Genomic DNA, 18,669 nt, shown 5'->3' with positions numbered 1-18,669 from the left:
TTCTATCAAGACTACTGTGTATATACAATGCACAAATTGAATTCTTATTTGAAATATCTAGTCTTTTCTAAATGTTTAGAAAAGCCCAATGTGTGTTACATATGGAGGAAGTAAAAACACACTTTGTAAATATCTTTTTGCTCAAGTTCATATGAAATACTGTTTTTGGGAATGGAATAGTTAAACCACTTCTTGAGCAGTATGGTGCTCTCTGTATTTGTGCAGTGCTTTGTTGGAGGCGGGAGGGAAGCAATTGCAAGTGGTATTATGGTAGTAAATTTGTAAATGGACATTTTGAGACATAGTTTTTCTGTATGTTTTGTGGGTTTTGTTTTGCTGTGTATATAGTATATAGTATGGGCAAATCGTTCCAAATTCTGAACATCTAAAGCTCAAATGTTAAAGAGGCATATGACAAAGTAGTACAGTTAGGACATTTCATATACTTTTTGTTGAAATAGACAAAAAAAAAAGCTTATTCTCTGTAAACGAATGTTTAACCCAACACATCTCTAATATTACGTGTGCCTGTACTTGTCCACTGGGCTGAAGACAAAGTGAGACAAGTAAGACCAAAATGGTCACATTTAGAAGATCGCTCAGATTACAATCATTGCTATATGTGCAGTTTTATTTATCAGTGCTGTACGATAGCATTAAGTTCCTCTATGAAAAATCTAGTGCTAGATATGTACAACTACTTGATATATTAAAATCTGACACTTTAAATAGCTTTTAAAAACTGAAAGGAAATACTACATTTGGAAATAGAATGGCCAAATCACCTCTGAACATTGTACTGTCTGTGTTCGTGCACTGGGTTGACAGAGGTAAGAGGGTTAGAGAAAATTGTGAAAGGCATTTAGTTAAGTGTATTGTATAAAATTTCAGTGTACCCATTAATTTTATATTACATGCATTTCTTTTAGCTTTGTTATACTTTATATGTAGTGCATACAATGGTCATATAAATCTTAATTTTATAACACTCAAGCTCTAGATATTAAAGAGGGAGCCAGCGTATGACAAAAGTAGACTTAGTAAACTAATGCGCACTTTGTATTAAAACTCATAGACTGTCTTCTGAAAAGGACTTTTGGAAGTGTAATTGTAAAATCACATTTGAGTGACACGTGCCTATATCACATGTGACAAAGAGAGAAGAGACTGAAAGAAATGAGGATTCCTAGGCCCAAATGCTCTACCTAGAAGACGCCTTCACATATAACCACTGTTATCTGTGTATAATTTATTCAACACAACTGTGTATTGTAGTGGACAAATTTAAACCCATATTTGAAACATCTAGTTTTTCTAGATGTTTAGAAGTACACAAAGTACGTTAAAAGAAGAAGTAGTAAACAGCACATTGTGTGGATATGCATTTGTTAAAAGTAATGAAACACTGACTTTAGGAGATGGAATGATCTGAGCAGTAAACAAAGTTGTGTTAGTTCAGAGAGGGGCAAAGAAAAGAAAGTACGCAGGGCTCTAAATCAATGTGATTTAGGTGAAACGAGGTTGACCACTGTCCCTTCTGTCTGTGTATTTTGTTTTGCTTTGTTGTGTATATAGTTGTATGTAAAGGACAAAGGAGTCCTAATTTGCATCTAGTCTTTCTAGATGTTAACGAGGTTGCCAGTGTATGACAGAAGCAGATTTAGTAAATGTCTTAGTTACTTTTCTCATTGCTGAGACAAAATACCCAATGCCCAAACTTAAAGGGAGGAAAGACTTACTTAGGTCACAGTTGGTAGAGATTTCAGTCCATAATTGGCTGGCTCCATGGTGGGGTGACACATGGCACAGAGACAACCATTCATGGCAACAGGGCAGAAGATCTCAAAAGCAACAATAGAAGGAAAGACAGGCCTCTTTCTGCTCTTTTGATCTTATCCAGACTGCTGAAATTAGGGCAATGCCCATCCAATCAGTGGACTGGCTCAGCAATCACCCACCTTTAATCCTAGCATTGAGCCATGAATCAGTCAAAAACTCGCAGCTACCTCCAAAACGGCCTCATCTAAAAGTGCACGAGGCTTTGGGGGTACGGGGAAATACGAAGAGAGGGAAGTTAGTGAGTTCAGATTGGCTCACCATTGTTTTTTATGTACATTTTAGTTAATAATTTTGTGTATTAAAGGCTAAGTCTTACTACCCAAATTATATTATAAGTAGCAAAATAAGCTCCATTTAAATGCCTTCTTGGTAGTTTTTAGGGCAGATTGTCTTCTGGAAGTGACCTTTGTCAAAGCCACCTCTTAGAGCTACACCTGGTCCTGAACTTAGCCGCTGAAGTGGTGGAGAAGGAAGAGGGCAGGTGAGGGTGGTAAGGGCTCCTTGTTAGTTGTTCCCTAGCTGCATGACAATTATAGATTATAACCATAGGCTTATGTGTGTATTTTTGGTAAAGTACTTACTTGGGCTTATTGTGCACAAAGTTCATTCAGCATCTAATTTTTGTACATGTCCTGAGGTGATAATGTATGATAAGAACTAGAGGTAGTGATTTCAACAGCATTTAAGTATCTTTTTATTAGAAATGATAGAAAAGATGCATCGTGCACTTGGAATTGTTATAACATGTCTTGGTGGTGTGTATCAGGACTTGTTGTTAGGCAGGAAATAAGGGGTAGAAGTAAGCGTATAAGGAAAGATGTGTGTAAGGTGTAAGGCATTCAGATTTACCTTGTGGTGAGATGAATCATTGTGTGTGTCTTCTACCTATACAATCCAAATGCGTTAATAATGTAGTGGGAACATGTCATCTTGCTAAAATTTTAATAGAAGAGATCTGTTTAACTCTCAGATCCTTGGTTTAATGTATACTGTTGCTTTATGTCTCATTTTAAATATTTAGGAAATGTAGTAGTGTAACTGTAACTTTGCGAATACTTCCATCTAGACGCCTGTTGCCATTTTCATCTTCAGTGAAATTTTTGTTCCCAAGAAAGGCAAGATGACAATTTTTTTCTAACAGATTGAGTTGGTGTAGTGTGTTCTTGGTTTTCAAAAATATTCTTGTAGTTTTGGGATTTTGAACTGTGAATATTCATGATGTGTGGGAAAGCATGACACACACTGTACAAACTCAGTCACACAAATGGTATGCCATGTATGCACATATTGTACTTAGAATGATTTCAAATAATTTTGCTTTGTGGTTCTTGTGTTTTTTGTTTTCTGTAATATGTGTTAGCTTTTAAAAATTGAAGAATATTTTTAAAACTAAAAAAATCCATGCAATGAAAAAAGACAATCATAAGATATTTTGTTTAGTGAAAATGAAAACATATCAAATATATAGGACAAACTTAAAACATGTTTACAGGATAATTTAAAACAGAAAAACTTATGTTGGGAAAGAATAAAGATTTCAAATCAATTATCTTTAGCTAAAAAAACAAGAAACTAGGAAAAAAGAGCAAAATTAAACATCCCAAAGCAAGATGTTAAGAAAATATGAGGTTCACACATCAATGGAAAACAGAAAAATAATTAAAAATTAACAAAATGATGCAAACAAAATAAAATTTAATAATAAAATTTAAAAAATAAAACCAAAGCTTGGTTTTGAGATACGAACAATAATATTAACCTCAAGGCAGATGGATCAAATATCTCCCATATTTGCTATACTGCATATGGTCATCCTCCCAAGAGATGCTGAGACATCTATCCCCAGTAGCTATGGGGGGAGGGCGCGGGGGAAGGGTGTTTGATTTTCAGCCTGCGTGGCAGTAGGCTCACAGGTAATGGTTCTCTTCCTAGCCCACGGGTGCTTACCAAGAGGGCAGAAAAATAAGCTGCTAGAGTCCTACCATGGCCGGATCTCAGGAGCTCTGGTTCTCCTCCTGGCCCACGCCGCAGGCGCTTACCAAGAGGGCGGGTGAATAAGCTGCCTGAGTCCCACCATGGCCGGATTTCGGATTTCGGGAGCACTGGTCTCCTCCTGGCCCTCACCGGGGCACTTACCAAAATCTCTATTGTAATTTTTTATCTTCTTTAATTATTTTTCTGCCCCCTTTTTCCTGCTTCTCTACCTCCTTAACTAAAATATGTCAGACACACAAGCTTAAAAATCACATGATTTGATGCAACTCATAACTTTGTTAAATTTTTTATCTGTTTTCAAGATATTCAGTTGTGGCCACTTCAAGTTTTCAATATGTGGCCATGATCTAGTACATCATTAGTCCTGTGGCTCCAAAAATCCTGTGGTTACACTCATTTCATCTAGAAAGCTAGCTTTGTGAAAGTCACTGGACTGAGAATTCTAGTTATGTATGTTCTCAGACCTATCTGATTGTCATAGAGCAGCAGCAACCTACTGGTCTATTTTATCTCTCTGATTGGAAAAATCATCATTTTACCTGGCTTTCTACAACTGTATAGTATTATGGGGCCATGTAAAGCTTCAGGAGGAAACTGGTAATATCCCTACTGCCATCTTAAGTATGCCAAGAGTTTGGAAAGTTGAATGGGAGAAGATGAACGTAGTGAAGGGAAGCATCCTAGGCAAAGGTGACAGGACAGAAAAGCTGGAACACGGTAAAGAGACTGACTGACTTGTGAGAGGGTGATCTCCCTTGAATGGCGAAGAAAGAATGTAAGAATGATTGAGAGAAAAGGTTACAAAACTTAGCACTTGTGCAAACTAGTAATTGTCATTTTGGGAACTGTGGAGTTGAACATCCTGGGTTCAAATCCTCATTTTGTCACTTAACTTGTTTGCTGTGTGACCATGGGCAGATTGTAGATTCTCCCTTAACCATAAAATGAAGAAAATGATAGCATCTACACCTCATACGGTTATTTTGAGGATCAAAGAAGTTAAACCATGTGGAGTAGCTGCAATCACTCAGTAAATGATAGTTATGTTCATTTTTATCCTTGCTTCCCTGTCAATTAATGGAGCGAGAGCTTCTGTACCTTCTCCAGATACTCACCATTTCTGACTTACCTTACTTGTCCTCACAACTGTTTGGGACACATAATATGAGACCAGCCTATATTTGAACTATAGATGAATATTTCAGGGGCTGAATGAGTGAATAACTAACGTATACATTAATGAGTTACCCTGAAAGCTTTTTATATTACAGTTCATAATATAAGATCTATAGTAAAGCCAAGATTCCTCCTGTACAGCGCTTGTCTCTGTTAGACATAAGCTGGCTTCAGATATTTGCATTTTAATTTCTCTAATCGTAGGAAGATGCTGTGAGGGCTGGATGTACAACTCACAAATGCAGCCAGAGCAAAAGAACAGAAAGCACTGACCAATGTACACAAGAACCAAGTTTAAATCCTGGCTCTGCAGGGCATACAATTGTAAGCAAATCATTATACTAAAGATCCTCAGGTTTGTGATCTCTAAATCAGGAAGTATTGTGCCTTTAATTCAGGGTTCTGGTAAGAATCAAAAAGATATAAATTAGGGACTTGGCATTCCAACTGATTTTTCTCCTCAGTGTTATATGGTAATTGTTGATACTAAAACATGCTTGTTGATTTTGCTGGAGTTTGACATGCAGTGGAGACAATGGAACTGGTACATTCCAGAAGCAGGCAGGATAAAGACTTTTGAGGGGACATCCACACACGGCCACAACTGAACCCAGTGACCATTTCCTCATATTTCTTTCTATACAATCATCAGCCTGTTAGGGCTTGGAGCTATCTGTGACTTGGTGCTATGTATCTAGCTTCTCGTTTTCTCAGGACACAGCAGGCAATATAGGATCAATAAAGTCTGTCAAATTGATTTCAGTTGCAGAACCACTCGTGTATCACTCATATCATTCTCTTTCAATATCTTTCTTTCCTGTCAGCCTGCTCCTGTTCCATTCACATATTCACTCAAAAACTGCTCACTGCTTACCTACAGAATGGCAGACCCTCTCCTAGACTCTAACAGTTATTACTGCATGAAAATTACCTTCTCCCCACTGAGCTCTACCTACTTTCCAGAGACAACTCTAATCCTGGGAAAATTAACCCCAGACATCCAAACAATAAGCGTGCCCAATGGAGAGGGTTTGGTTGGCCCAATATGGGTGAAACAAGACATTTCTACAATCCTTTCTGAAGATCACTGCTCAAATTTCTAGTCCCTAAAGAATCAGTATCTACTTGCTGTCTGAGCAATGAGAAAAGCAACTAAGAAAAGTGTCTTTAACTCTTTCCAGGAATGCCCTTCTGTGCTTGCCTGGTGCTCACAGGAGATGATCAACGTAATTGTTTATAGCGTCAATCAACTGAGGTTTGTAAGCACTTCCATTTTGTGTAGTGTAGTGTAGTGTAGCTTCGTTTAGTTTAGTTTAGTTTATTACTTTAGTTTGTAGAACATAATGTTCATGTTCCTTGTGGGAAATTAACACCTGCACATCACACATCTTAATTCTTATTTCATTTCTTTCCTCCCTCCTCCCTCCTCCCTCCACCCATCTCTTAAACACCTTCTTTTTTGTTTTTGTCCATGTTTGCAGTATATAATGTGTACATTCTGTGCATGAAGTAGGTACATGTACATACACATCTCAATTCTTTTTATTCTTTTTCTCTCTCCCTTCCATCTCTTGATCTCCTTGCACTTTGAAAAAAATCTATTTCCCTACTTCCTATTAACTATACTCTGGGTTTCTCCTAATAACACAAACCGTGTCATATTTAAGCTTGTGTGTCTAATTTATTTCACTTAACATTATGGTCACAAAGTCTATTTCCTACAAATATTTCGTTTTTATCTTCCTTTATGATAAAGTAGTACTCAATTGCATGTAACTACTATATTTTCTTCATCTGTTCATTTGCAGTGGATGTATGGCCACTTCCAAGATTGAGATATTGTAAATTGTGCTGCTATAAACATAGGTACAGATATATCACTGTAATATGCTTTTACAGCTTATATATCTAGATGGCCCCTCAAAGCCTTCTGCGGTCACTGGTGGGGTTTTTTTAGAGTTGGATGTATATAGGTTATGTGATGCTGGGGTTAAGGATGCCCTATGCTGGGCATGGATGGCACTAATCAATACATTTGCAGCCTAGATTCAATATACAGGGACAGAAAGAAGTTGCTACTGCTGCTGCTGCTGCTGCAGTTTGCTGCTTGCTGCTTTTTGCCTGCCCCGCTATGCCATGGACTGTTTCTCCTCTGTGTTCCCCCTCTGCCATGTCACTCTGCCTCAGAGCAGCCAACTGTGGACTGAAACTTCTACAAAGTGAATTACAACTAATCTTTCCTCCTTTAACTTTGGATGTTGGAGACTTTGAGCAATGAGAAAAGAAACTAAAAAGTGTCTAACTCTTTGCAAAAGTTACCCAGAATGGAAATAGCTGGATTGAATGGAATTTCTATTCAGTTTTTTGAGGAATGGTTGCAGTGATCTCCATAGTGATTGTATTACTTTACATCTTACCAATAGTGTAGAATGGTTCTTTTTCCCTGAAGCATTTGTTACTATTTGATTTCTTGATTATGGGCATTCTTTCTGGGGTAGGATGGAATCGGTGTTGTTTTAATTTTTCTAATAGCTAATAAACTCAGAAATTTCTTCACATATTTATTGACACTTAATACTTTTTCTGTCAAATATCTATTCATTTTGATTGCCCATTTTTGATTGAGTCTTTTATTTGGAGATTCTACTTTTTTTTACTTCTTTATGTATTCTCGATATGAGTCCTCTGCCTCGGGATTTGCTCGCAAAAATTTTTCCTATTCTGTAGGTTGGCTTTTCACTCTATTGGTTGTTTTCTTTGCTCTGTAGAAGCTTTTTAATTTCATATGATCCCATTTGTTGATTTTTAGAACTATTTTCTGTACAACAGAGGTTCTGTTCAGAATGTCCTTGCTTATGCCTACAACTTCAAGAGTTTTATTTATTTTGCCTTCCAGTTTATTAAGTGTTTCTGGTTTAACATTTAGTTCTCTGATCTATTTTGATTTTAGTTTAGTACATGGTGAGCTGTGTGTCTAGATTCAGACTTCTGGATGTGAATAGCCAGTTTTCCCAACACTATTTATTAAAGTGGCCAAGTTTTCTCCAGTGCTGTTTTTGATCCCTTTGTCAAAGATCAAATAGTTGAAGGTTGATGTTTTTGCATCCTCTATTCTGTCCCATTGATCTGCACATCTGTTTTTGTGCCAGTAGCACGCTGTTTTTAATCACAGTAATTCATACTATAACTTGAGGCCTGGAATAGTGATGCCTCCCTCTTTGCTCTTTTAACCTAGGATTGCTTTTGCTATTCTGAGTCTATTCTGGTTCCACATGAATCTTACAATAACATTCCCCAGTTCTCTGAAGAATGTTATTCAAACTTTGATTGCAATTACATTAACATATTGCCACAAGTATGACCCACCTGTGTACATGCATGACTGTCCCATCAGGTGACTTGAACCACTGGTAATACAAATAAATCTAGTCCCTTTTATTGGTCTTTTTACTAATAAAAATAGTAAAAGTCTACAAATGGACCAAATCTAGTTAATTTCTTGAATTTCAATAATTACAGCCAAAATATAAATACTTACTACAACTGTTTATGCCAATTAAAAAACCTGTGGTATACTATAATCCCAGCACTCAGAAAGCTAAGGCAGAGAATCACCCTGAGTATGAAGCCAGCCTGGGCTACAAAGTGAGCTCAATGCCAGTCTGAACTATATAGCAAGACCCTGTCTCAAAAAAAGCCTGATTACAATAATCGACATATTTGTTTCATTATATTAAATTTTAATTTATATTAGTAAATGTCTTTAAAACAGCTTATACATAAAGGCAGCTGATTTGTAAGAAGTTCACATAAGATCACAATGCATTTGGCTTTTTGCCACCACCACAGCACTCATTTTTTCAGATAATTTTTAACAACATTCTCTACATTGCCTGTATGCATTTCTTGCTGATCGTAAATGAGCTTTGATAAAATGAGTGTTTTCTTGAGTGCTTTTTGATCATGACATTTCTTCATGGATTAATATTTTATCAATATTTAGTTCTCACATTTACCTGGCAGGAGAAATACTGTGATCATTAAGATAGTTTCCCCAGGTCAAATCTTATTCATTGCACACTGGACATGTTGAACCGTATGATTCCCCAAATACTAGAAACTCAACTGCACATTTTTTGGTAGTGGAGGAATCTGTGTGTTCACTTTCCTTGCTGATAAATAATTAATTCTCCAAATTTAAACATGGACTCTTACAAGTACACCATTGCTGGTGTATACAATAGACATTTACAACTGCCGTGCCACAAATTACCTGTATTACAATTTTTTTTTTTTTTTTTTGTACTGGGGATCGAATTCACAATTGCGCACTTGCAAGGCAGGTGCTTATCTCGCTGAGCATAAATTCCCAGTCCTGTATTACAACTTTTAATACCATTTCCATATTTTTCTATAGGAACATGTAATACCTGGTCTGCTAAATCAATATATTTCTTTGCATTCCTATAATAAAAAACATTAAGTTTTATGTTTCGAGGTTTTCCTTCAATCAGTGCACGTCTATGATTTTTACAAATTGTTAACATACAAATAGTTCTTTTATCACAAATTTTGCACCCAAATGATTTTCAAAGTTTATGATTTGATCACAGTTTTGCTTTGTCTTTCTTGTATTGGTAAAAAAGTATTAATTTGGCTATATTGTTCTCCAAAAATTGCAAAAATTTCTTTTTGTAAAAGTTCTTATGCTAAGGCAATAGTCAAATAGTAACTATCTGCAATGTTCAAATAATAAGCCATTCATTACATTCAAAGCATAAGACTATCCATTCACTGAAAGGTTTGCACCTTTCCAGTATAAACATGTAAATCATAGGTATAAACATTATGCAAACATAATTTATTTAAATTTATCTCAAATTTGCCTGTTTTCCTCTGACGTATTGGTGAAAATGCACATATTTTTACTATAAAATCATATCATGCTTTCACTTACCATTACATTTTTCCAGGTTTTACACCATTCTTAAATGTACTAATAGTTTCTTCCGTGATTTTTAAAAATTTATTCAAGGTATCCTTGGTCCTGCATATGGTATTGTCAAAGAAATGTAAACAGTTCAAAGTAGCCAAAAAGTTATTGACCTGTGTGAAATTCTTTATATGACCATCAGCATACATTTTATTTTTAGAGCAAAACAGTCTAATGTCTGGTAATGGTACTATCCCCATGATTAGTACTATACTGTACTTATACAATTTTTCATATTGCTAATTGTAAGAGATTCTCAGCACTGCTTATGTTTTCTTCTTTTTGCCCACATCATATGATGTTACTATTTATTTCAACTATAATTTTAGATATATCGTTAGATATAAATAATTTATAAAATGCCAAAAGATCACTGCAATTAATATTTCTTATTAGAAGTTCTCCATTTTTCAGTTCCACGTGCTCATGTTTCCATCACTTTTGTGTCTATTATTGACTGCCAATCTTCCTCTTGATTTTCTACATTCATATCGAACTCCACACTGTGTTCACTGAATATATTAGCCATAAGATTACACTCATCTAACTCTAATTATTCTTCATCTGAAGAGTAATAGGTTGAGATCATTTCCTCTGATGAGATATAATTAGAGATTCATCTGATGAATCATCCATTTTCTGTTTGATTCTGTAATGGAAAAAATTCTACATTGAGATATTCTTAAAATTAACAAACAAATGAGTTATAGTGTAGATATATGTATACAATAAGTATATATTACTTTTCAATGAAAATTAGAAAACCACCAAGGACCCACAAGGAAATAACTTTAAAAATTTAACACTGAACATAATAATAATAATCCAGCCATGAAATAACAATAACTATTTTTGTTTTAACATGTTATTATTTTGTCTTAACATCTACATTAACATAATAGCATATGCATGTTAGGTCTATAACATCAGATGAATGAAGTCAAATTAGACTCGCTTGGCAGCAAGATACACAAATTAAGACCCAATCATGAATGTGTTACATACATAAATATGAAGTATGGTCATTCTTGACTATATTGTTTTGCCTATCCAGGAATGGGGGGTATCATTACATTTTCTAATGTCCTGTACAATTTCTTTTATCAAAGTACTATAGTATTCATCATATTATTCTTCCACGTCTTAAGTTTAATTCCTAAGTATTTAATTATTCTTGGTGCATTGTGAATGGTACATTTCCTGAATTTCTTTCTCAATGGATTCACTATTAGTGTATAGTAATGTTATTAATCTTGTGTGTTGATTTTGCATCTTGTTATAATACTGAATATAGTCATTAACTCTAAAATTCTTTTGGTGTATTTTTCAGGATCTTCTTTGTAGAGCATTATGTCATCTTCAAATAATGATAATCTGACTTCTTGTTTTCCTATACATATGCTTCTTTTCTTCTTCTAGCCCAATTGCTCTTGTTAATGTTTCAGGTGCTACATTGAACATCACTGATGATAGTGGGTACTCTTGACTTGTTCCTGATTTTGGAGGGAAAACTTTCAGTTTTTCCTCATTTAATTTGATGTTGGCAGTGACTTTGCCATAAATGGCTTTTATGAGATTGAAATAAGGTCCTTCTATACACCTATTTTCTTCAGTACTTTTATCCTGAATAGATGTTCAATTTTTCAAAGGCTTTTGCTACATCTATTGAAATGATTGCATAATTTACGTGTTTGCTTCCGTTTATGTGATGTATTACATTGGTTGATTTGTGTATGCTGAACTGTCTGTGCATCACTCGGATGAAACTTGCTTGATAAATGCACATAATCTTTTTGAAGATTTGATGAATTCTACTTGCAGGTATCTTTTGAGGATTTTCACATCTACGTTCATTAAATAGATTGGTCTGTACTTCTCTTTTTTGGTTGGATAGTTGTTTACTTTTAGAATCAAGGCAATGGTAGCTTCCATAAATGACTTTGAGTTTACTCTTTCCCTTTCAAATTAATTTTAAAAACTTGAGGAGTATTGGTTTTAGATAGTCCCTGAGGTTTTTGTAGAATTTAGCAGTGAAGCAGTCCCAACCTGGGATTTTCTTAGTTGATATGTTATTTATTACTGCTTTAATTTCATTGACACTTACTGGATACTCAGAGTTTTTGAATCATGTCAGTTCAATTTTGATAATTCCCATTTATTTAGGAACCTATACATTTCTTCTGAATTTTCTAATTTATTGGCATAGAGGTCTGCAAAGCAGTTTATGATGTTTATTTTAGCAACATGTATCGTGATTTCCTTTTTTTCATATCTAAATGCAATGATTTGGATCTTTTTCCTATTTTTGGGTAAGTTGTCTAAGAGTTTGTCTATTTTCTTTTTCAACTATTAGAATCAGTTCTTTGGTGTTTTGTTTTGTTTTGCTTTGTTGAGGGGGTTGTCTCAATTGCACTAATGTCTACTTGGATCTTTATACAGACATTCCTCACTTACTGACTGAGTTCTATTCCTAAACTAGGTTGTTCATGGAATTGGTCACCAAATTAGGAATTGTACATAGTATATACATTACAATATTCAGAACCCAAAAATGGTCAAAGCAAACTCCAACTTGATGACTTTGCCTTTATTTGTATAATTCTTACATGTGGTGCTGTAACACACAAGTACAGTACTTTACTGTACAATACAATCAGCAAAAATTACAGTACTGTATAAAAAGGTATATTATGCACAAAGAGACATTCAGGCTCTATAAACAAGATTGTAGAACTGTACACAAAAAAGATGGGTTGTAAGTTCAAGTAGTGGGTTGTAAATCCAAATAGTTGTTAATCAAGTACATAGTTAAATGAGGAGTATCTGTAATTTTCTGCCTTCTACTAGGTTTGTGTTTGGATTGTTCTTGTTTTTCTAGGATCTTGAGGTACATCATTGGGTTAATTTTCTGGTCTCACTGTTTTTATGATGTGGGCATTCACAGCTATAAACTTTCCTCATAGGAGTGCTTTCATTATATCCCATAAATTCTGGTATGTTGTACTGGCATAATCATTTAGTTCTAGAAATTGTATTTATACTTTCATTTCTTCTATAACCCATCATTTAGTTAAGAGTATTCAGTTTCCATTGCATTGTTGAACTTCCATGCATTTGCATAATTTCCATGTTTTCTTTTGTTGTTGATATCTAATTTCATTGCACTATGATATAATAATACACATGGTATAATTTCAATATTTTTACATTAATTTAAGATTTATTTATTGACTAGTATTTGGTCTATTTTGGAGAAAACCCCATGTCCTATAGGGAAGAATGTGTATTCTGTTGTTGGGTGGACATTCTATAGATATCTACTAAGTCCATTTATTTGAAAGTTTGTTTCAACTCTAATATTCTTTGTTGAATTTTTGTCTCGTTGATCTGCCCATTTGTGATAGTGCGGCCTTGAGGTTCCCCACTGTAGCTATACTTATGTTTATCTGGTCTTTCCAATCAAATAGTATTTATTTTATGAAGCTGGGTGCACCATTATTCAGTGTGTATATGTTAATAATTATTACCTCCTCCTGTTAGATTGGTACCTTGACCAATATATAGTGACCTTTTTTGCCTCTTGATCGGTTTTGGTTTGAAGTCCACTTAATCTGAGTGCTACAAATGCTTTTATTTCTGGATCCCATTGCATGGAACATTCTTTTCTGTCTTTTGATTTTTAGTCTATAAGTTACTTTTTGGGTTAAATGTGTTTTTATATATAGTATACTGTTGAATTTTTTTTATTAATTCATTCTTGTAGACTGTGTCTTTTGATTGCAGAATTAAGACCATTCACATTGAGAGCTGTCCCTGATAGGTACTGACTTATTCCTGTCCTTGCCTTCTTTTCCTATTGCTGATTTCTTATCTTTCCCTTCTACTAACTGCTCACCCCACCTGGTATGTTCATTCTATTAAGCTTTTTTTTTGTCATTTTTAGCTTCATCATCTTTCTCAGTGAAGGGTATCCTCAAGATTGTCTTGGAGTGCTAGTTTTGTGGTCATGAATTTCTTTAGGTGCTCTTTATCAAAAATGTCTTATTTTTCCATCAATTTGAAAAGATAGCTTTGCAGGATAAGTCAGTCTGGGTTGGAAATTGTTTTCTTTAGGGATAGCTACATTGGACTCCAAGCTTTACTGGTATTTAAAGATTGTATTGCAATGTCTGCTGTAAATGTAATAGATTTACCTTTGTAAGTGATCTGTTGCTTTTTTCTAATATTTTCAAGATTTTATTCTTGGTCAGACTTCTGGGATTTTGATTATGATGTGTTGGGAAGAGTTTCTTCTCTGATTGTGGCTATTTGGAGTTCTATATACCTCACTTATCTGTATATTAATTTTTTTCCTTATTTGGAAAATTTTCAGCTATTACTTCAGTAAACAGATTTTATGCCACTTATGCTAGCATCTGGTTTTTTACTAACTCCCGTTAATTTTAGATTACTGTTTATATTATTTAGGAGCCATTTTTCACGTTCTCTTGTTGTTTTAATGTATCTCACAATACCTGTCTTCTAGTTCTGAGACTGTCTTCAAATTGCTCACTTCTGCTGCCTATATTATAAAAACAATTTTTAATCTCTTAAATTTCTGTTTAGAGCTCTTTTGAACTTTAAATTATTTCTATGCAGCCTATCATTTTCTTTGGCTCTTGTTTTAATGTCTTTTTTAGTTTTGTTGATGGTTTTTTTAGTTGGCCCACTATCTTATTACTTATATCTTGTTTGAGTTTTCCAACCGCCTTATTGCACTGTTTTTTTACATCCCCTTACATCATTTTGCATAATTTGGATGTGAGGCTTTTGCTTTCCTCACCTTCCTGTGTCCCGGGATCCCACCTCTTCTGTTTACTTGATAGGAGAGTTTGCAGCAAGCTAGTCCCAAAACCCAGTTCTCTAAGAATGGACGACAATATTGTTAATGACCCCAAGGCAATCTATATATTGGTATCTCAAGAAAATAAATTAATAACAATAACTATGTCACCTTGGCTATAATAATAAAATCAGTATAAATTACACCATTGAGTACAAACTAAATATTGACAAGCACTAATGATCAGTAAACTAAAACCCTTGTCCATAGAAAAAAGATATATAATTAATGCTGTAAACAGCACTGGATCTGAGGGCACAGACAGTTGTCCCAAAAATATCAGAACATAGCACAGTGGTCATCTTTAATTTCCTATTAGCTCAATCAAGATCCCTGTATGACTTATACTGTTGTATCATGACTGATCTTAGTTAAATCTGACTTGTTTGATTACTGCTTATTATTGACATATTTTATTCAAAACTGTTAGGTTGCTGGTATCAAGTTGAGGAGTATAGACAACTATACTGAAAATGACAATGATTCACCACAATATCCATTCTGGTTTGATTACTACCTGCTTTTGTAGCTCTACATTATCTACAAAGTTGTATTTCTGTTAATCCTGTTACGTACTAATTATACTTTATCTGATGATATATCCAATTCTGTTGATGACAACAAGAAACAGCACAGTGACCATGGTAGAAGAGCAGATTTATTTGTCTTTTTAGTTTTATGTGTCTATAGGAAAAAGTTTAGTTCTGTCCTGCTTTATTCGGTTTCTCCCTCTAATATAGAAAGGATAGAAATACATGTTTAGACTCATGCTTGCATAAAATCTATAAATAATTTATGAGAACTGATCTTATGAAACATGATGAAATGAACAAATACTTTCAAGGAAAGAAAGGGGCACTGCAGTACCCAGTACTGATTCCGAGTGTTATGATGTGAAATCCAGCAATATTATTAATCTTTGTTCAGAAGGATTTTAATCTAGTAAGTTTTGCTAGGTCTCAACATAAATGAAGATATGGATAAATGCGTACATGTCTCGGTGTATAGGAATGATAGCTATAATACTTTGTTTTTGTTGGATAGTTGAACAGAACTGTTTGCAGTCTCCCTGGTTGAATTCCCATTTATATGTTCCACTTGTGTATCTTGAACAACTATTTGTGGGGGGACAATATGTATACAGTGATTTATTACTGTTTATTTCTTTTCTTTGAAAATATGTACTATTTCTGCCCGTTTTCTACTTTGTTTTATCTTTTTTAATAAAAAAATTAATGTTGTAAACATTATTATCGACCAAATATTGACCTATTATTAATCTATACTAAATAGCCACTAAATGGAACAACTTTATTAACAATACGGCAGTATTCAACAGCAGTAGCACAAAAGTAACTACTTAGATATTCATAAAGTTTAGTTGTTATACTATTCAAAGGTGGGAAGGGTGGAAAGGGAGGGGTGGGAAAAATGAATAAACAAAATTTGAAAAACAAATCAATAGGATGAAAAGTAAGACAGGAGGCCCTATTGAGACATAAAGGGGAATTAATAGTGATACAGAATATTTGGTAGAAAGAAAAAAGAAAAAAGACAAACAGTAAATGCAGGAGATTAAAAAATTAAGATCAAAGAGAAAAACTTGGAAGGGAAAAAGATAAAAGGAGAAAAATGAAACTAAAAGAGAAAAAATTGGAATAAAAACCTCAAACCTTGAATAATCCCAGTAAAGGAAAGATAAAAGTGATGCAAAACAGAAAAATAAAGAAAAGTCAAAGATAAAATCCCTGTAAATGAATGTTTTCCTCCTGCACTCTGCACATTTGAGAACCAGCCAGCTATGATTTTCTATGCCTAGCTTTAGAGCCCATGGGTCTCCTTGCGCTAGCGGGCCCTCTGTTCATTGCCCCCAAACTATGGTTACTATTCAAGCCAAGACATGTCCTTGTTTCAACTCATAGCTGGTGAACATGTTCACCTTCTGTTCACTGTGGCTGTGGGCCACCACGTGGGGAACTGAGTGAGCTGTTAGATGTAATGTCACCAGTGATGGGATCTAATTGCTCCTTTCACTCACTGGTTGTTGTCCTCATCCAAGACCAGGTTAGTTGGTTAGTCCTTGCCTCTGCTTCCTATGCCATCAATGTGCCACTTGGCTCAGGCTGCTGCTGCTCAGGTGCTGGTGTGCTCTCCTCTGAGGAGGGTGGTGGTGGAGTCATTGATCCTCTGGCATGAGTCTGTTCATGCACTTGGAGGTGAGACACTATTCTGGGTCTGCTCCTTCATGCAGGCTGTAAGTGCCACTCTTCTGGCATGGATCTGCTCACACACATGGGGTTTCGGATATGGCTCCTCATGCACGAGTCTGCTCACTCAAATGTGGCTGGAATCACACTTCTTTAACTTAAGTTTTTTTTTTTTTATGCAACAACTTCTTTTTAGCATCTAAAGAACTTTTTATAAGGTATTAATACTGTCTCCAGTTGGCAATGGAGAGATCTAAACTCGGAGACATGACATGACTACTCTAAGGTCCTACAGTCAATATATGGCAGAGTAGATTCAGAGATTTGATCTCCTCCAGACTGTCTCTCCTCTCCAACCCGCACCCATCAATGGACATCACATTATGAAACTGAGTGATACATACACAATGTTATTTTCCGTATTGTTCTAGAGGTCCTTGATTTACAACTGTCAAGTGGCATCTCACCCTGGATGTCAGACAAGAATCGCCAACCCAAAAGTCCCAAAGTGAAGTCAACATTTACCTGAGTCCTCCTCCTCCCTCTTCCCAAGCCATTTCTCCCTTTCCCTACTCATGCCCCCTTTATTAGTTAATTGCACCATCCACTAGATTGAGCCAGATTAATGCCCAGGAGGCCTCCTGTGCCCTTCTTTCTCTCTGCCAAATCCTGCCCTCATGACTCCACCCTCCAGGTCCAATCTTACGTTTTACTCCAAGATCCCTTGTTAACCTCTGAGCCCATTTCTATCCCCACTACCAGATTGTCACTTGTAGTCTCATTGCCCTTTGTCTGCACTTTGGACCCTCTACTCATCGCTTGTTTCAAATTACTTTTGTTAGCTCCTTTACATGAATTCAGATGCTTAACATTTAAGTTCTGAGAGCTCATCTTCAGACCACATTTCTATCTTCAGTGTCCCCGAGTGTTCTCATCATTTCAGTGTTAAATACTGTCAATATGCCATCAACTCCCCAGAAACAACTAAACAACTCCCCTTAACCACAGATATATATATATATATATATCCAGATATAGATATAGATATATCCTATTGGAAAATTACACTTGGATTGTTAATAAACATCTTAAACTTTCATCCTAAACTAAACTCCAGATCTTCCATAAATTTAAGCTTCTTACTGATAAATGATATCACTATTCTTATTGCTCAGGCCTCGGGATCTTAGGATCTTAGGTGATCCTATAGCCAACATGATTTGCCCCAGATTCATCCCTCTACCTGTTTTCTCCATCTGAAATGTTCCTCTGGCTACATCTTTGACGCACTCTCATTTCATTCAGTTTTCTGCTTAGTAGTAGAAAGGGTTTTTCTGACCATTTCCTAAAGTATAGCAGATCCTCTCCTCCATCACTGCCTACCTCCTTATTCTTACTTATTTTTCTTCAAAACACTTCCTACTGTCTAAGAAATTATATATTTATTTGCTTGTTTATTTATTATCTATCTCAGTCCTTTAGTAAGCCCCATGGGGGCAAGGGATTTCTTGTGTTCATTGTTATGTATAAAACAGCTTGGAGAGTGCTTGGAACATAATAGGTGTTCAATGAATCTT

The 18,669-nt window shown here is 35.3% G+C and overlaps 1 non-coding gene across 1 annotated transcript; it reads left to right on the top strand.

The window, feature by feature from the left end:
* Window positions 1-9,018: 9,018 nt before the first annotated feature.
* Window positions 9,019-9,183, top strand: LOC111756769 (U1 spliceosomal RNA). The gene has a single exon (XR_002791188.1). It is a non-coding gene; the product is annotated as a U1 spliceosomal RNA (small nuclear RNA).
* Window positions 9,184-18,669: the final 9,486 nt, after the last annotated feature.

The sequence above is a fragment of the Cavia porcellus genome, unplaced genomic scaffold, assembly GCF_034190915.1.
Source record: "Cavia porcellus strain 051 isolate PalLab524CR breed Dunkin Hartley unplaced genomic scaffold, mCavPor4.1 scaffold_3, whole genome shotgun sequence".
Taxonomy (NCBI): Eukaryota; Metazoa; Chordata; class Mammalia; order Rodentia; family Caviidae; genus Cavia; species Cavia porcellus.
This window is presented reverse-complemented; position numbering and strand designations above follow the sequence as displayed.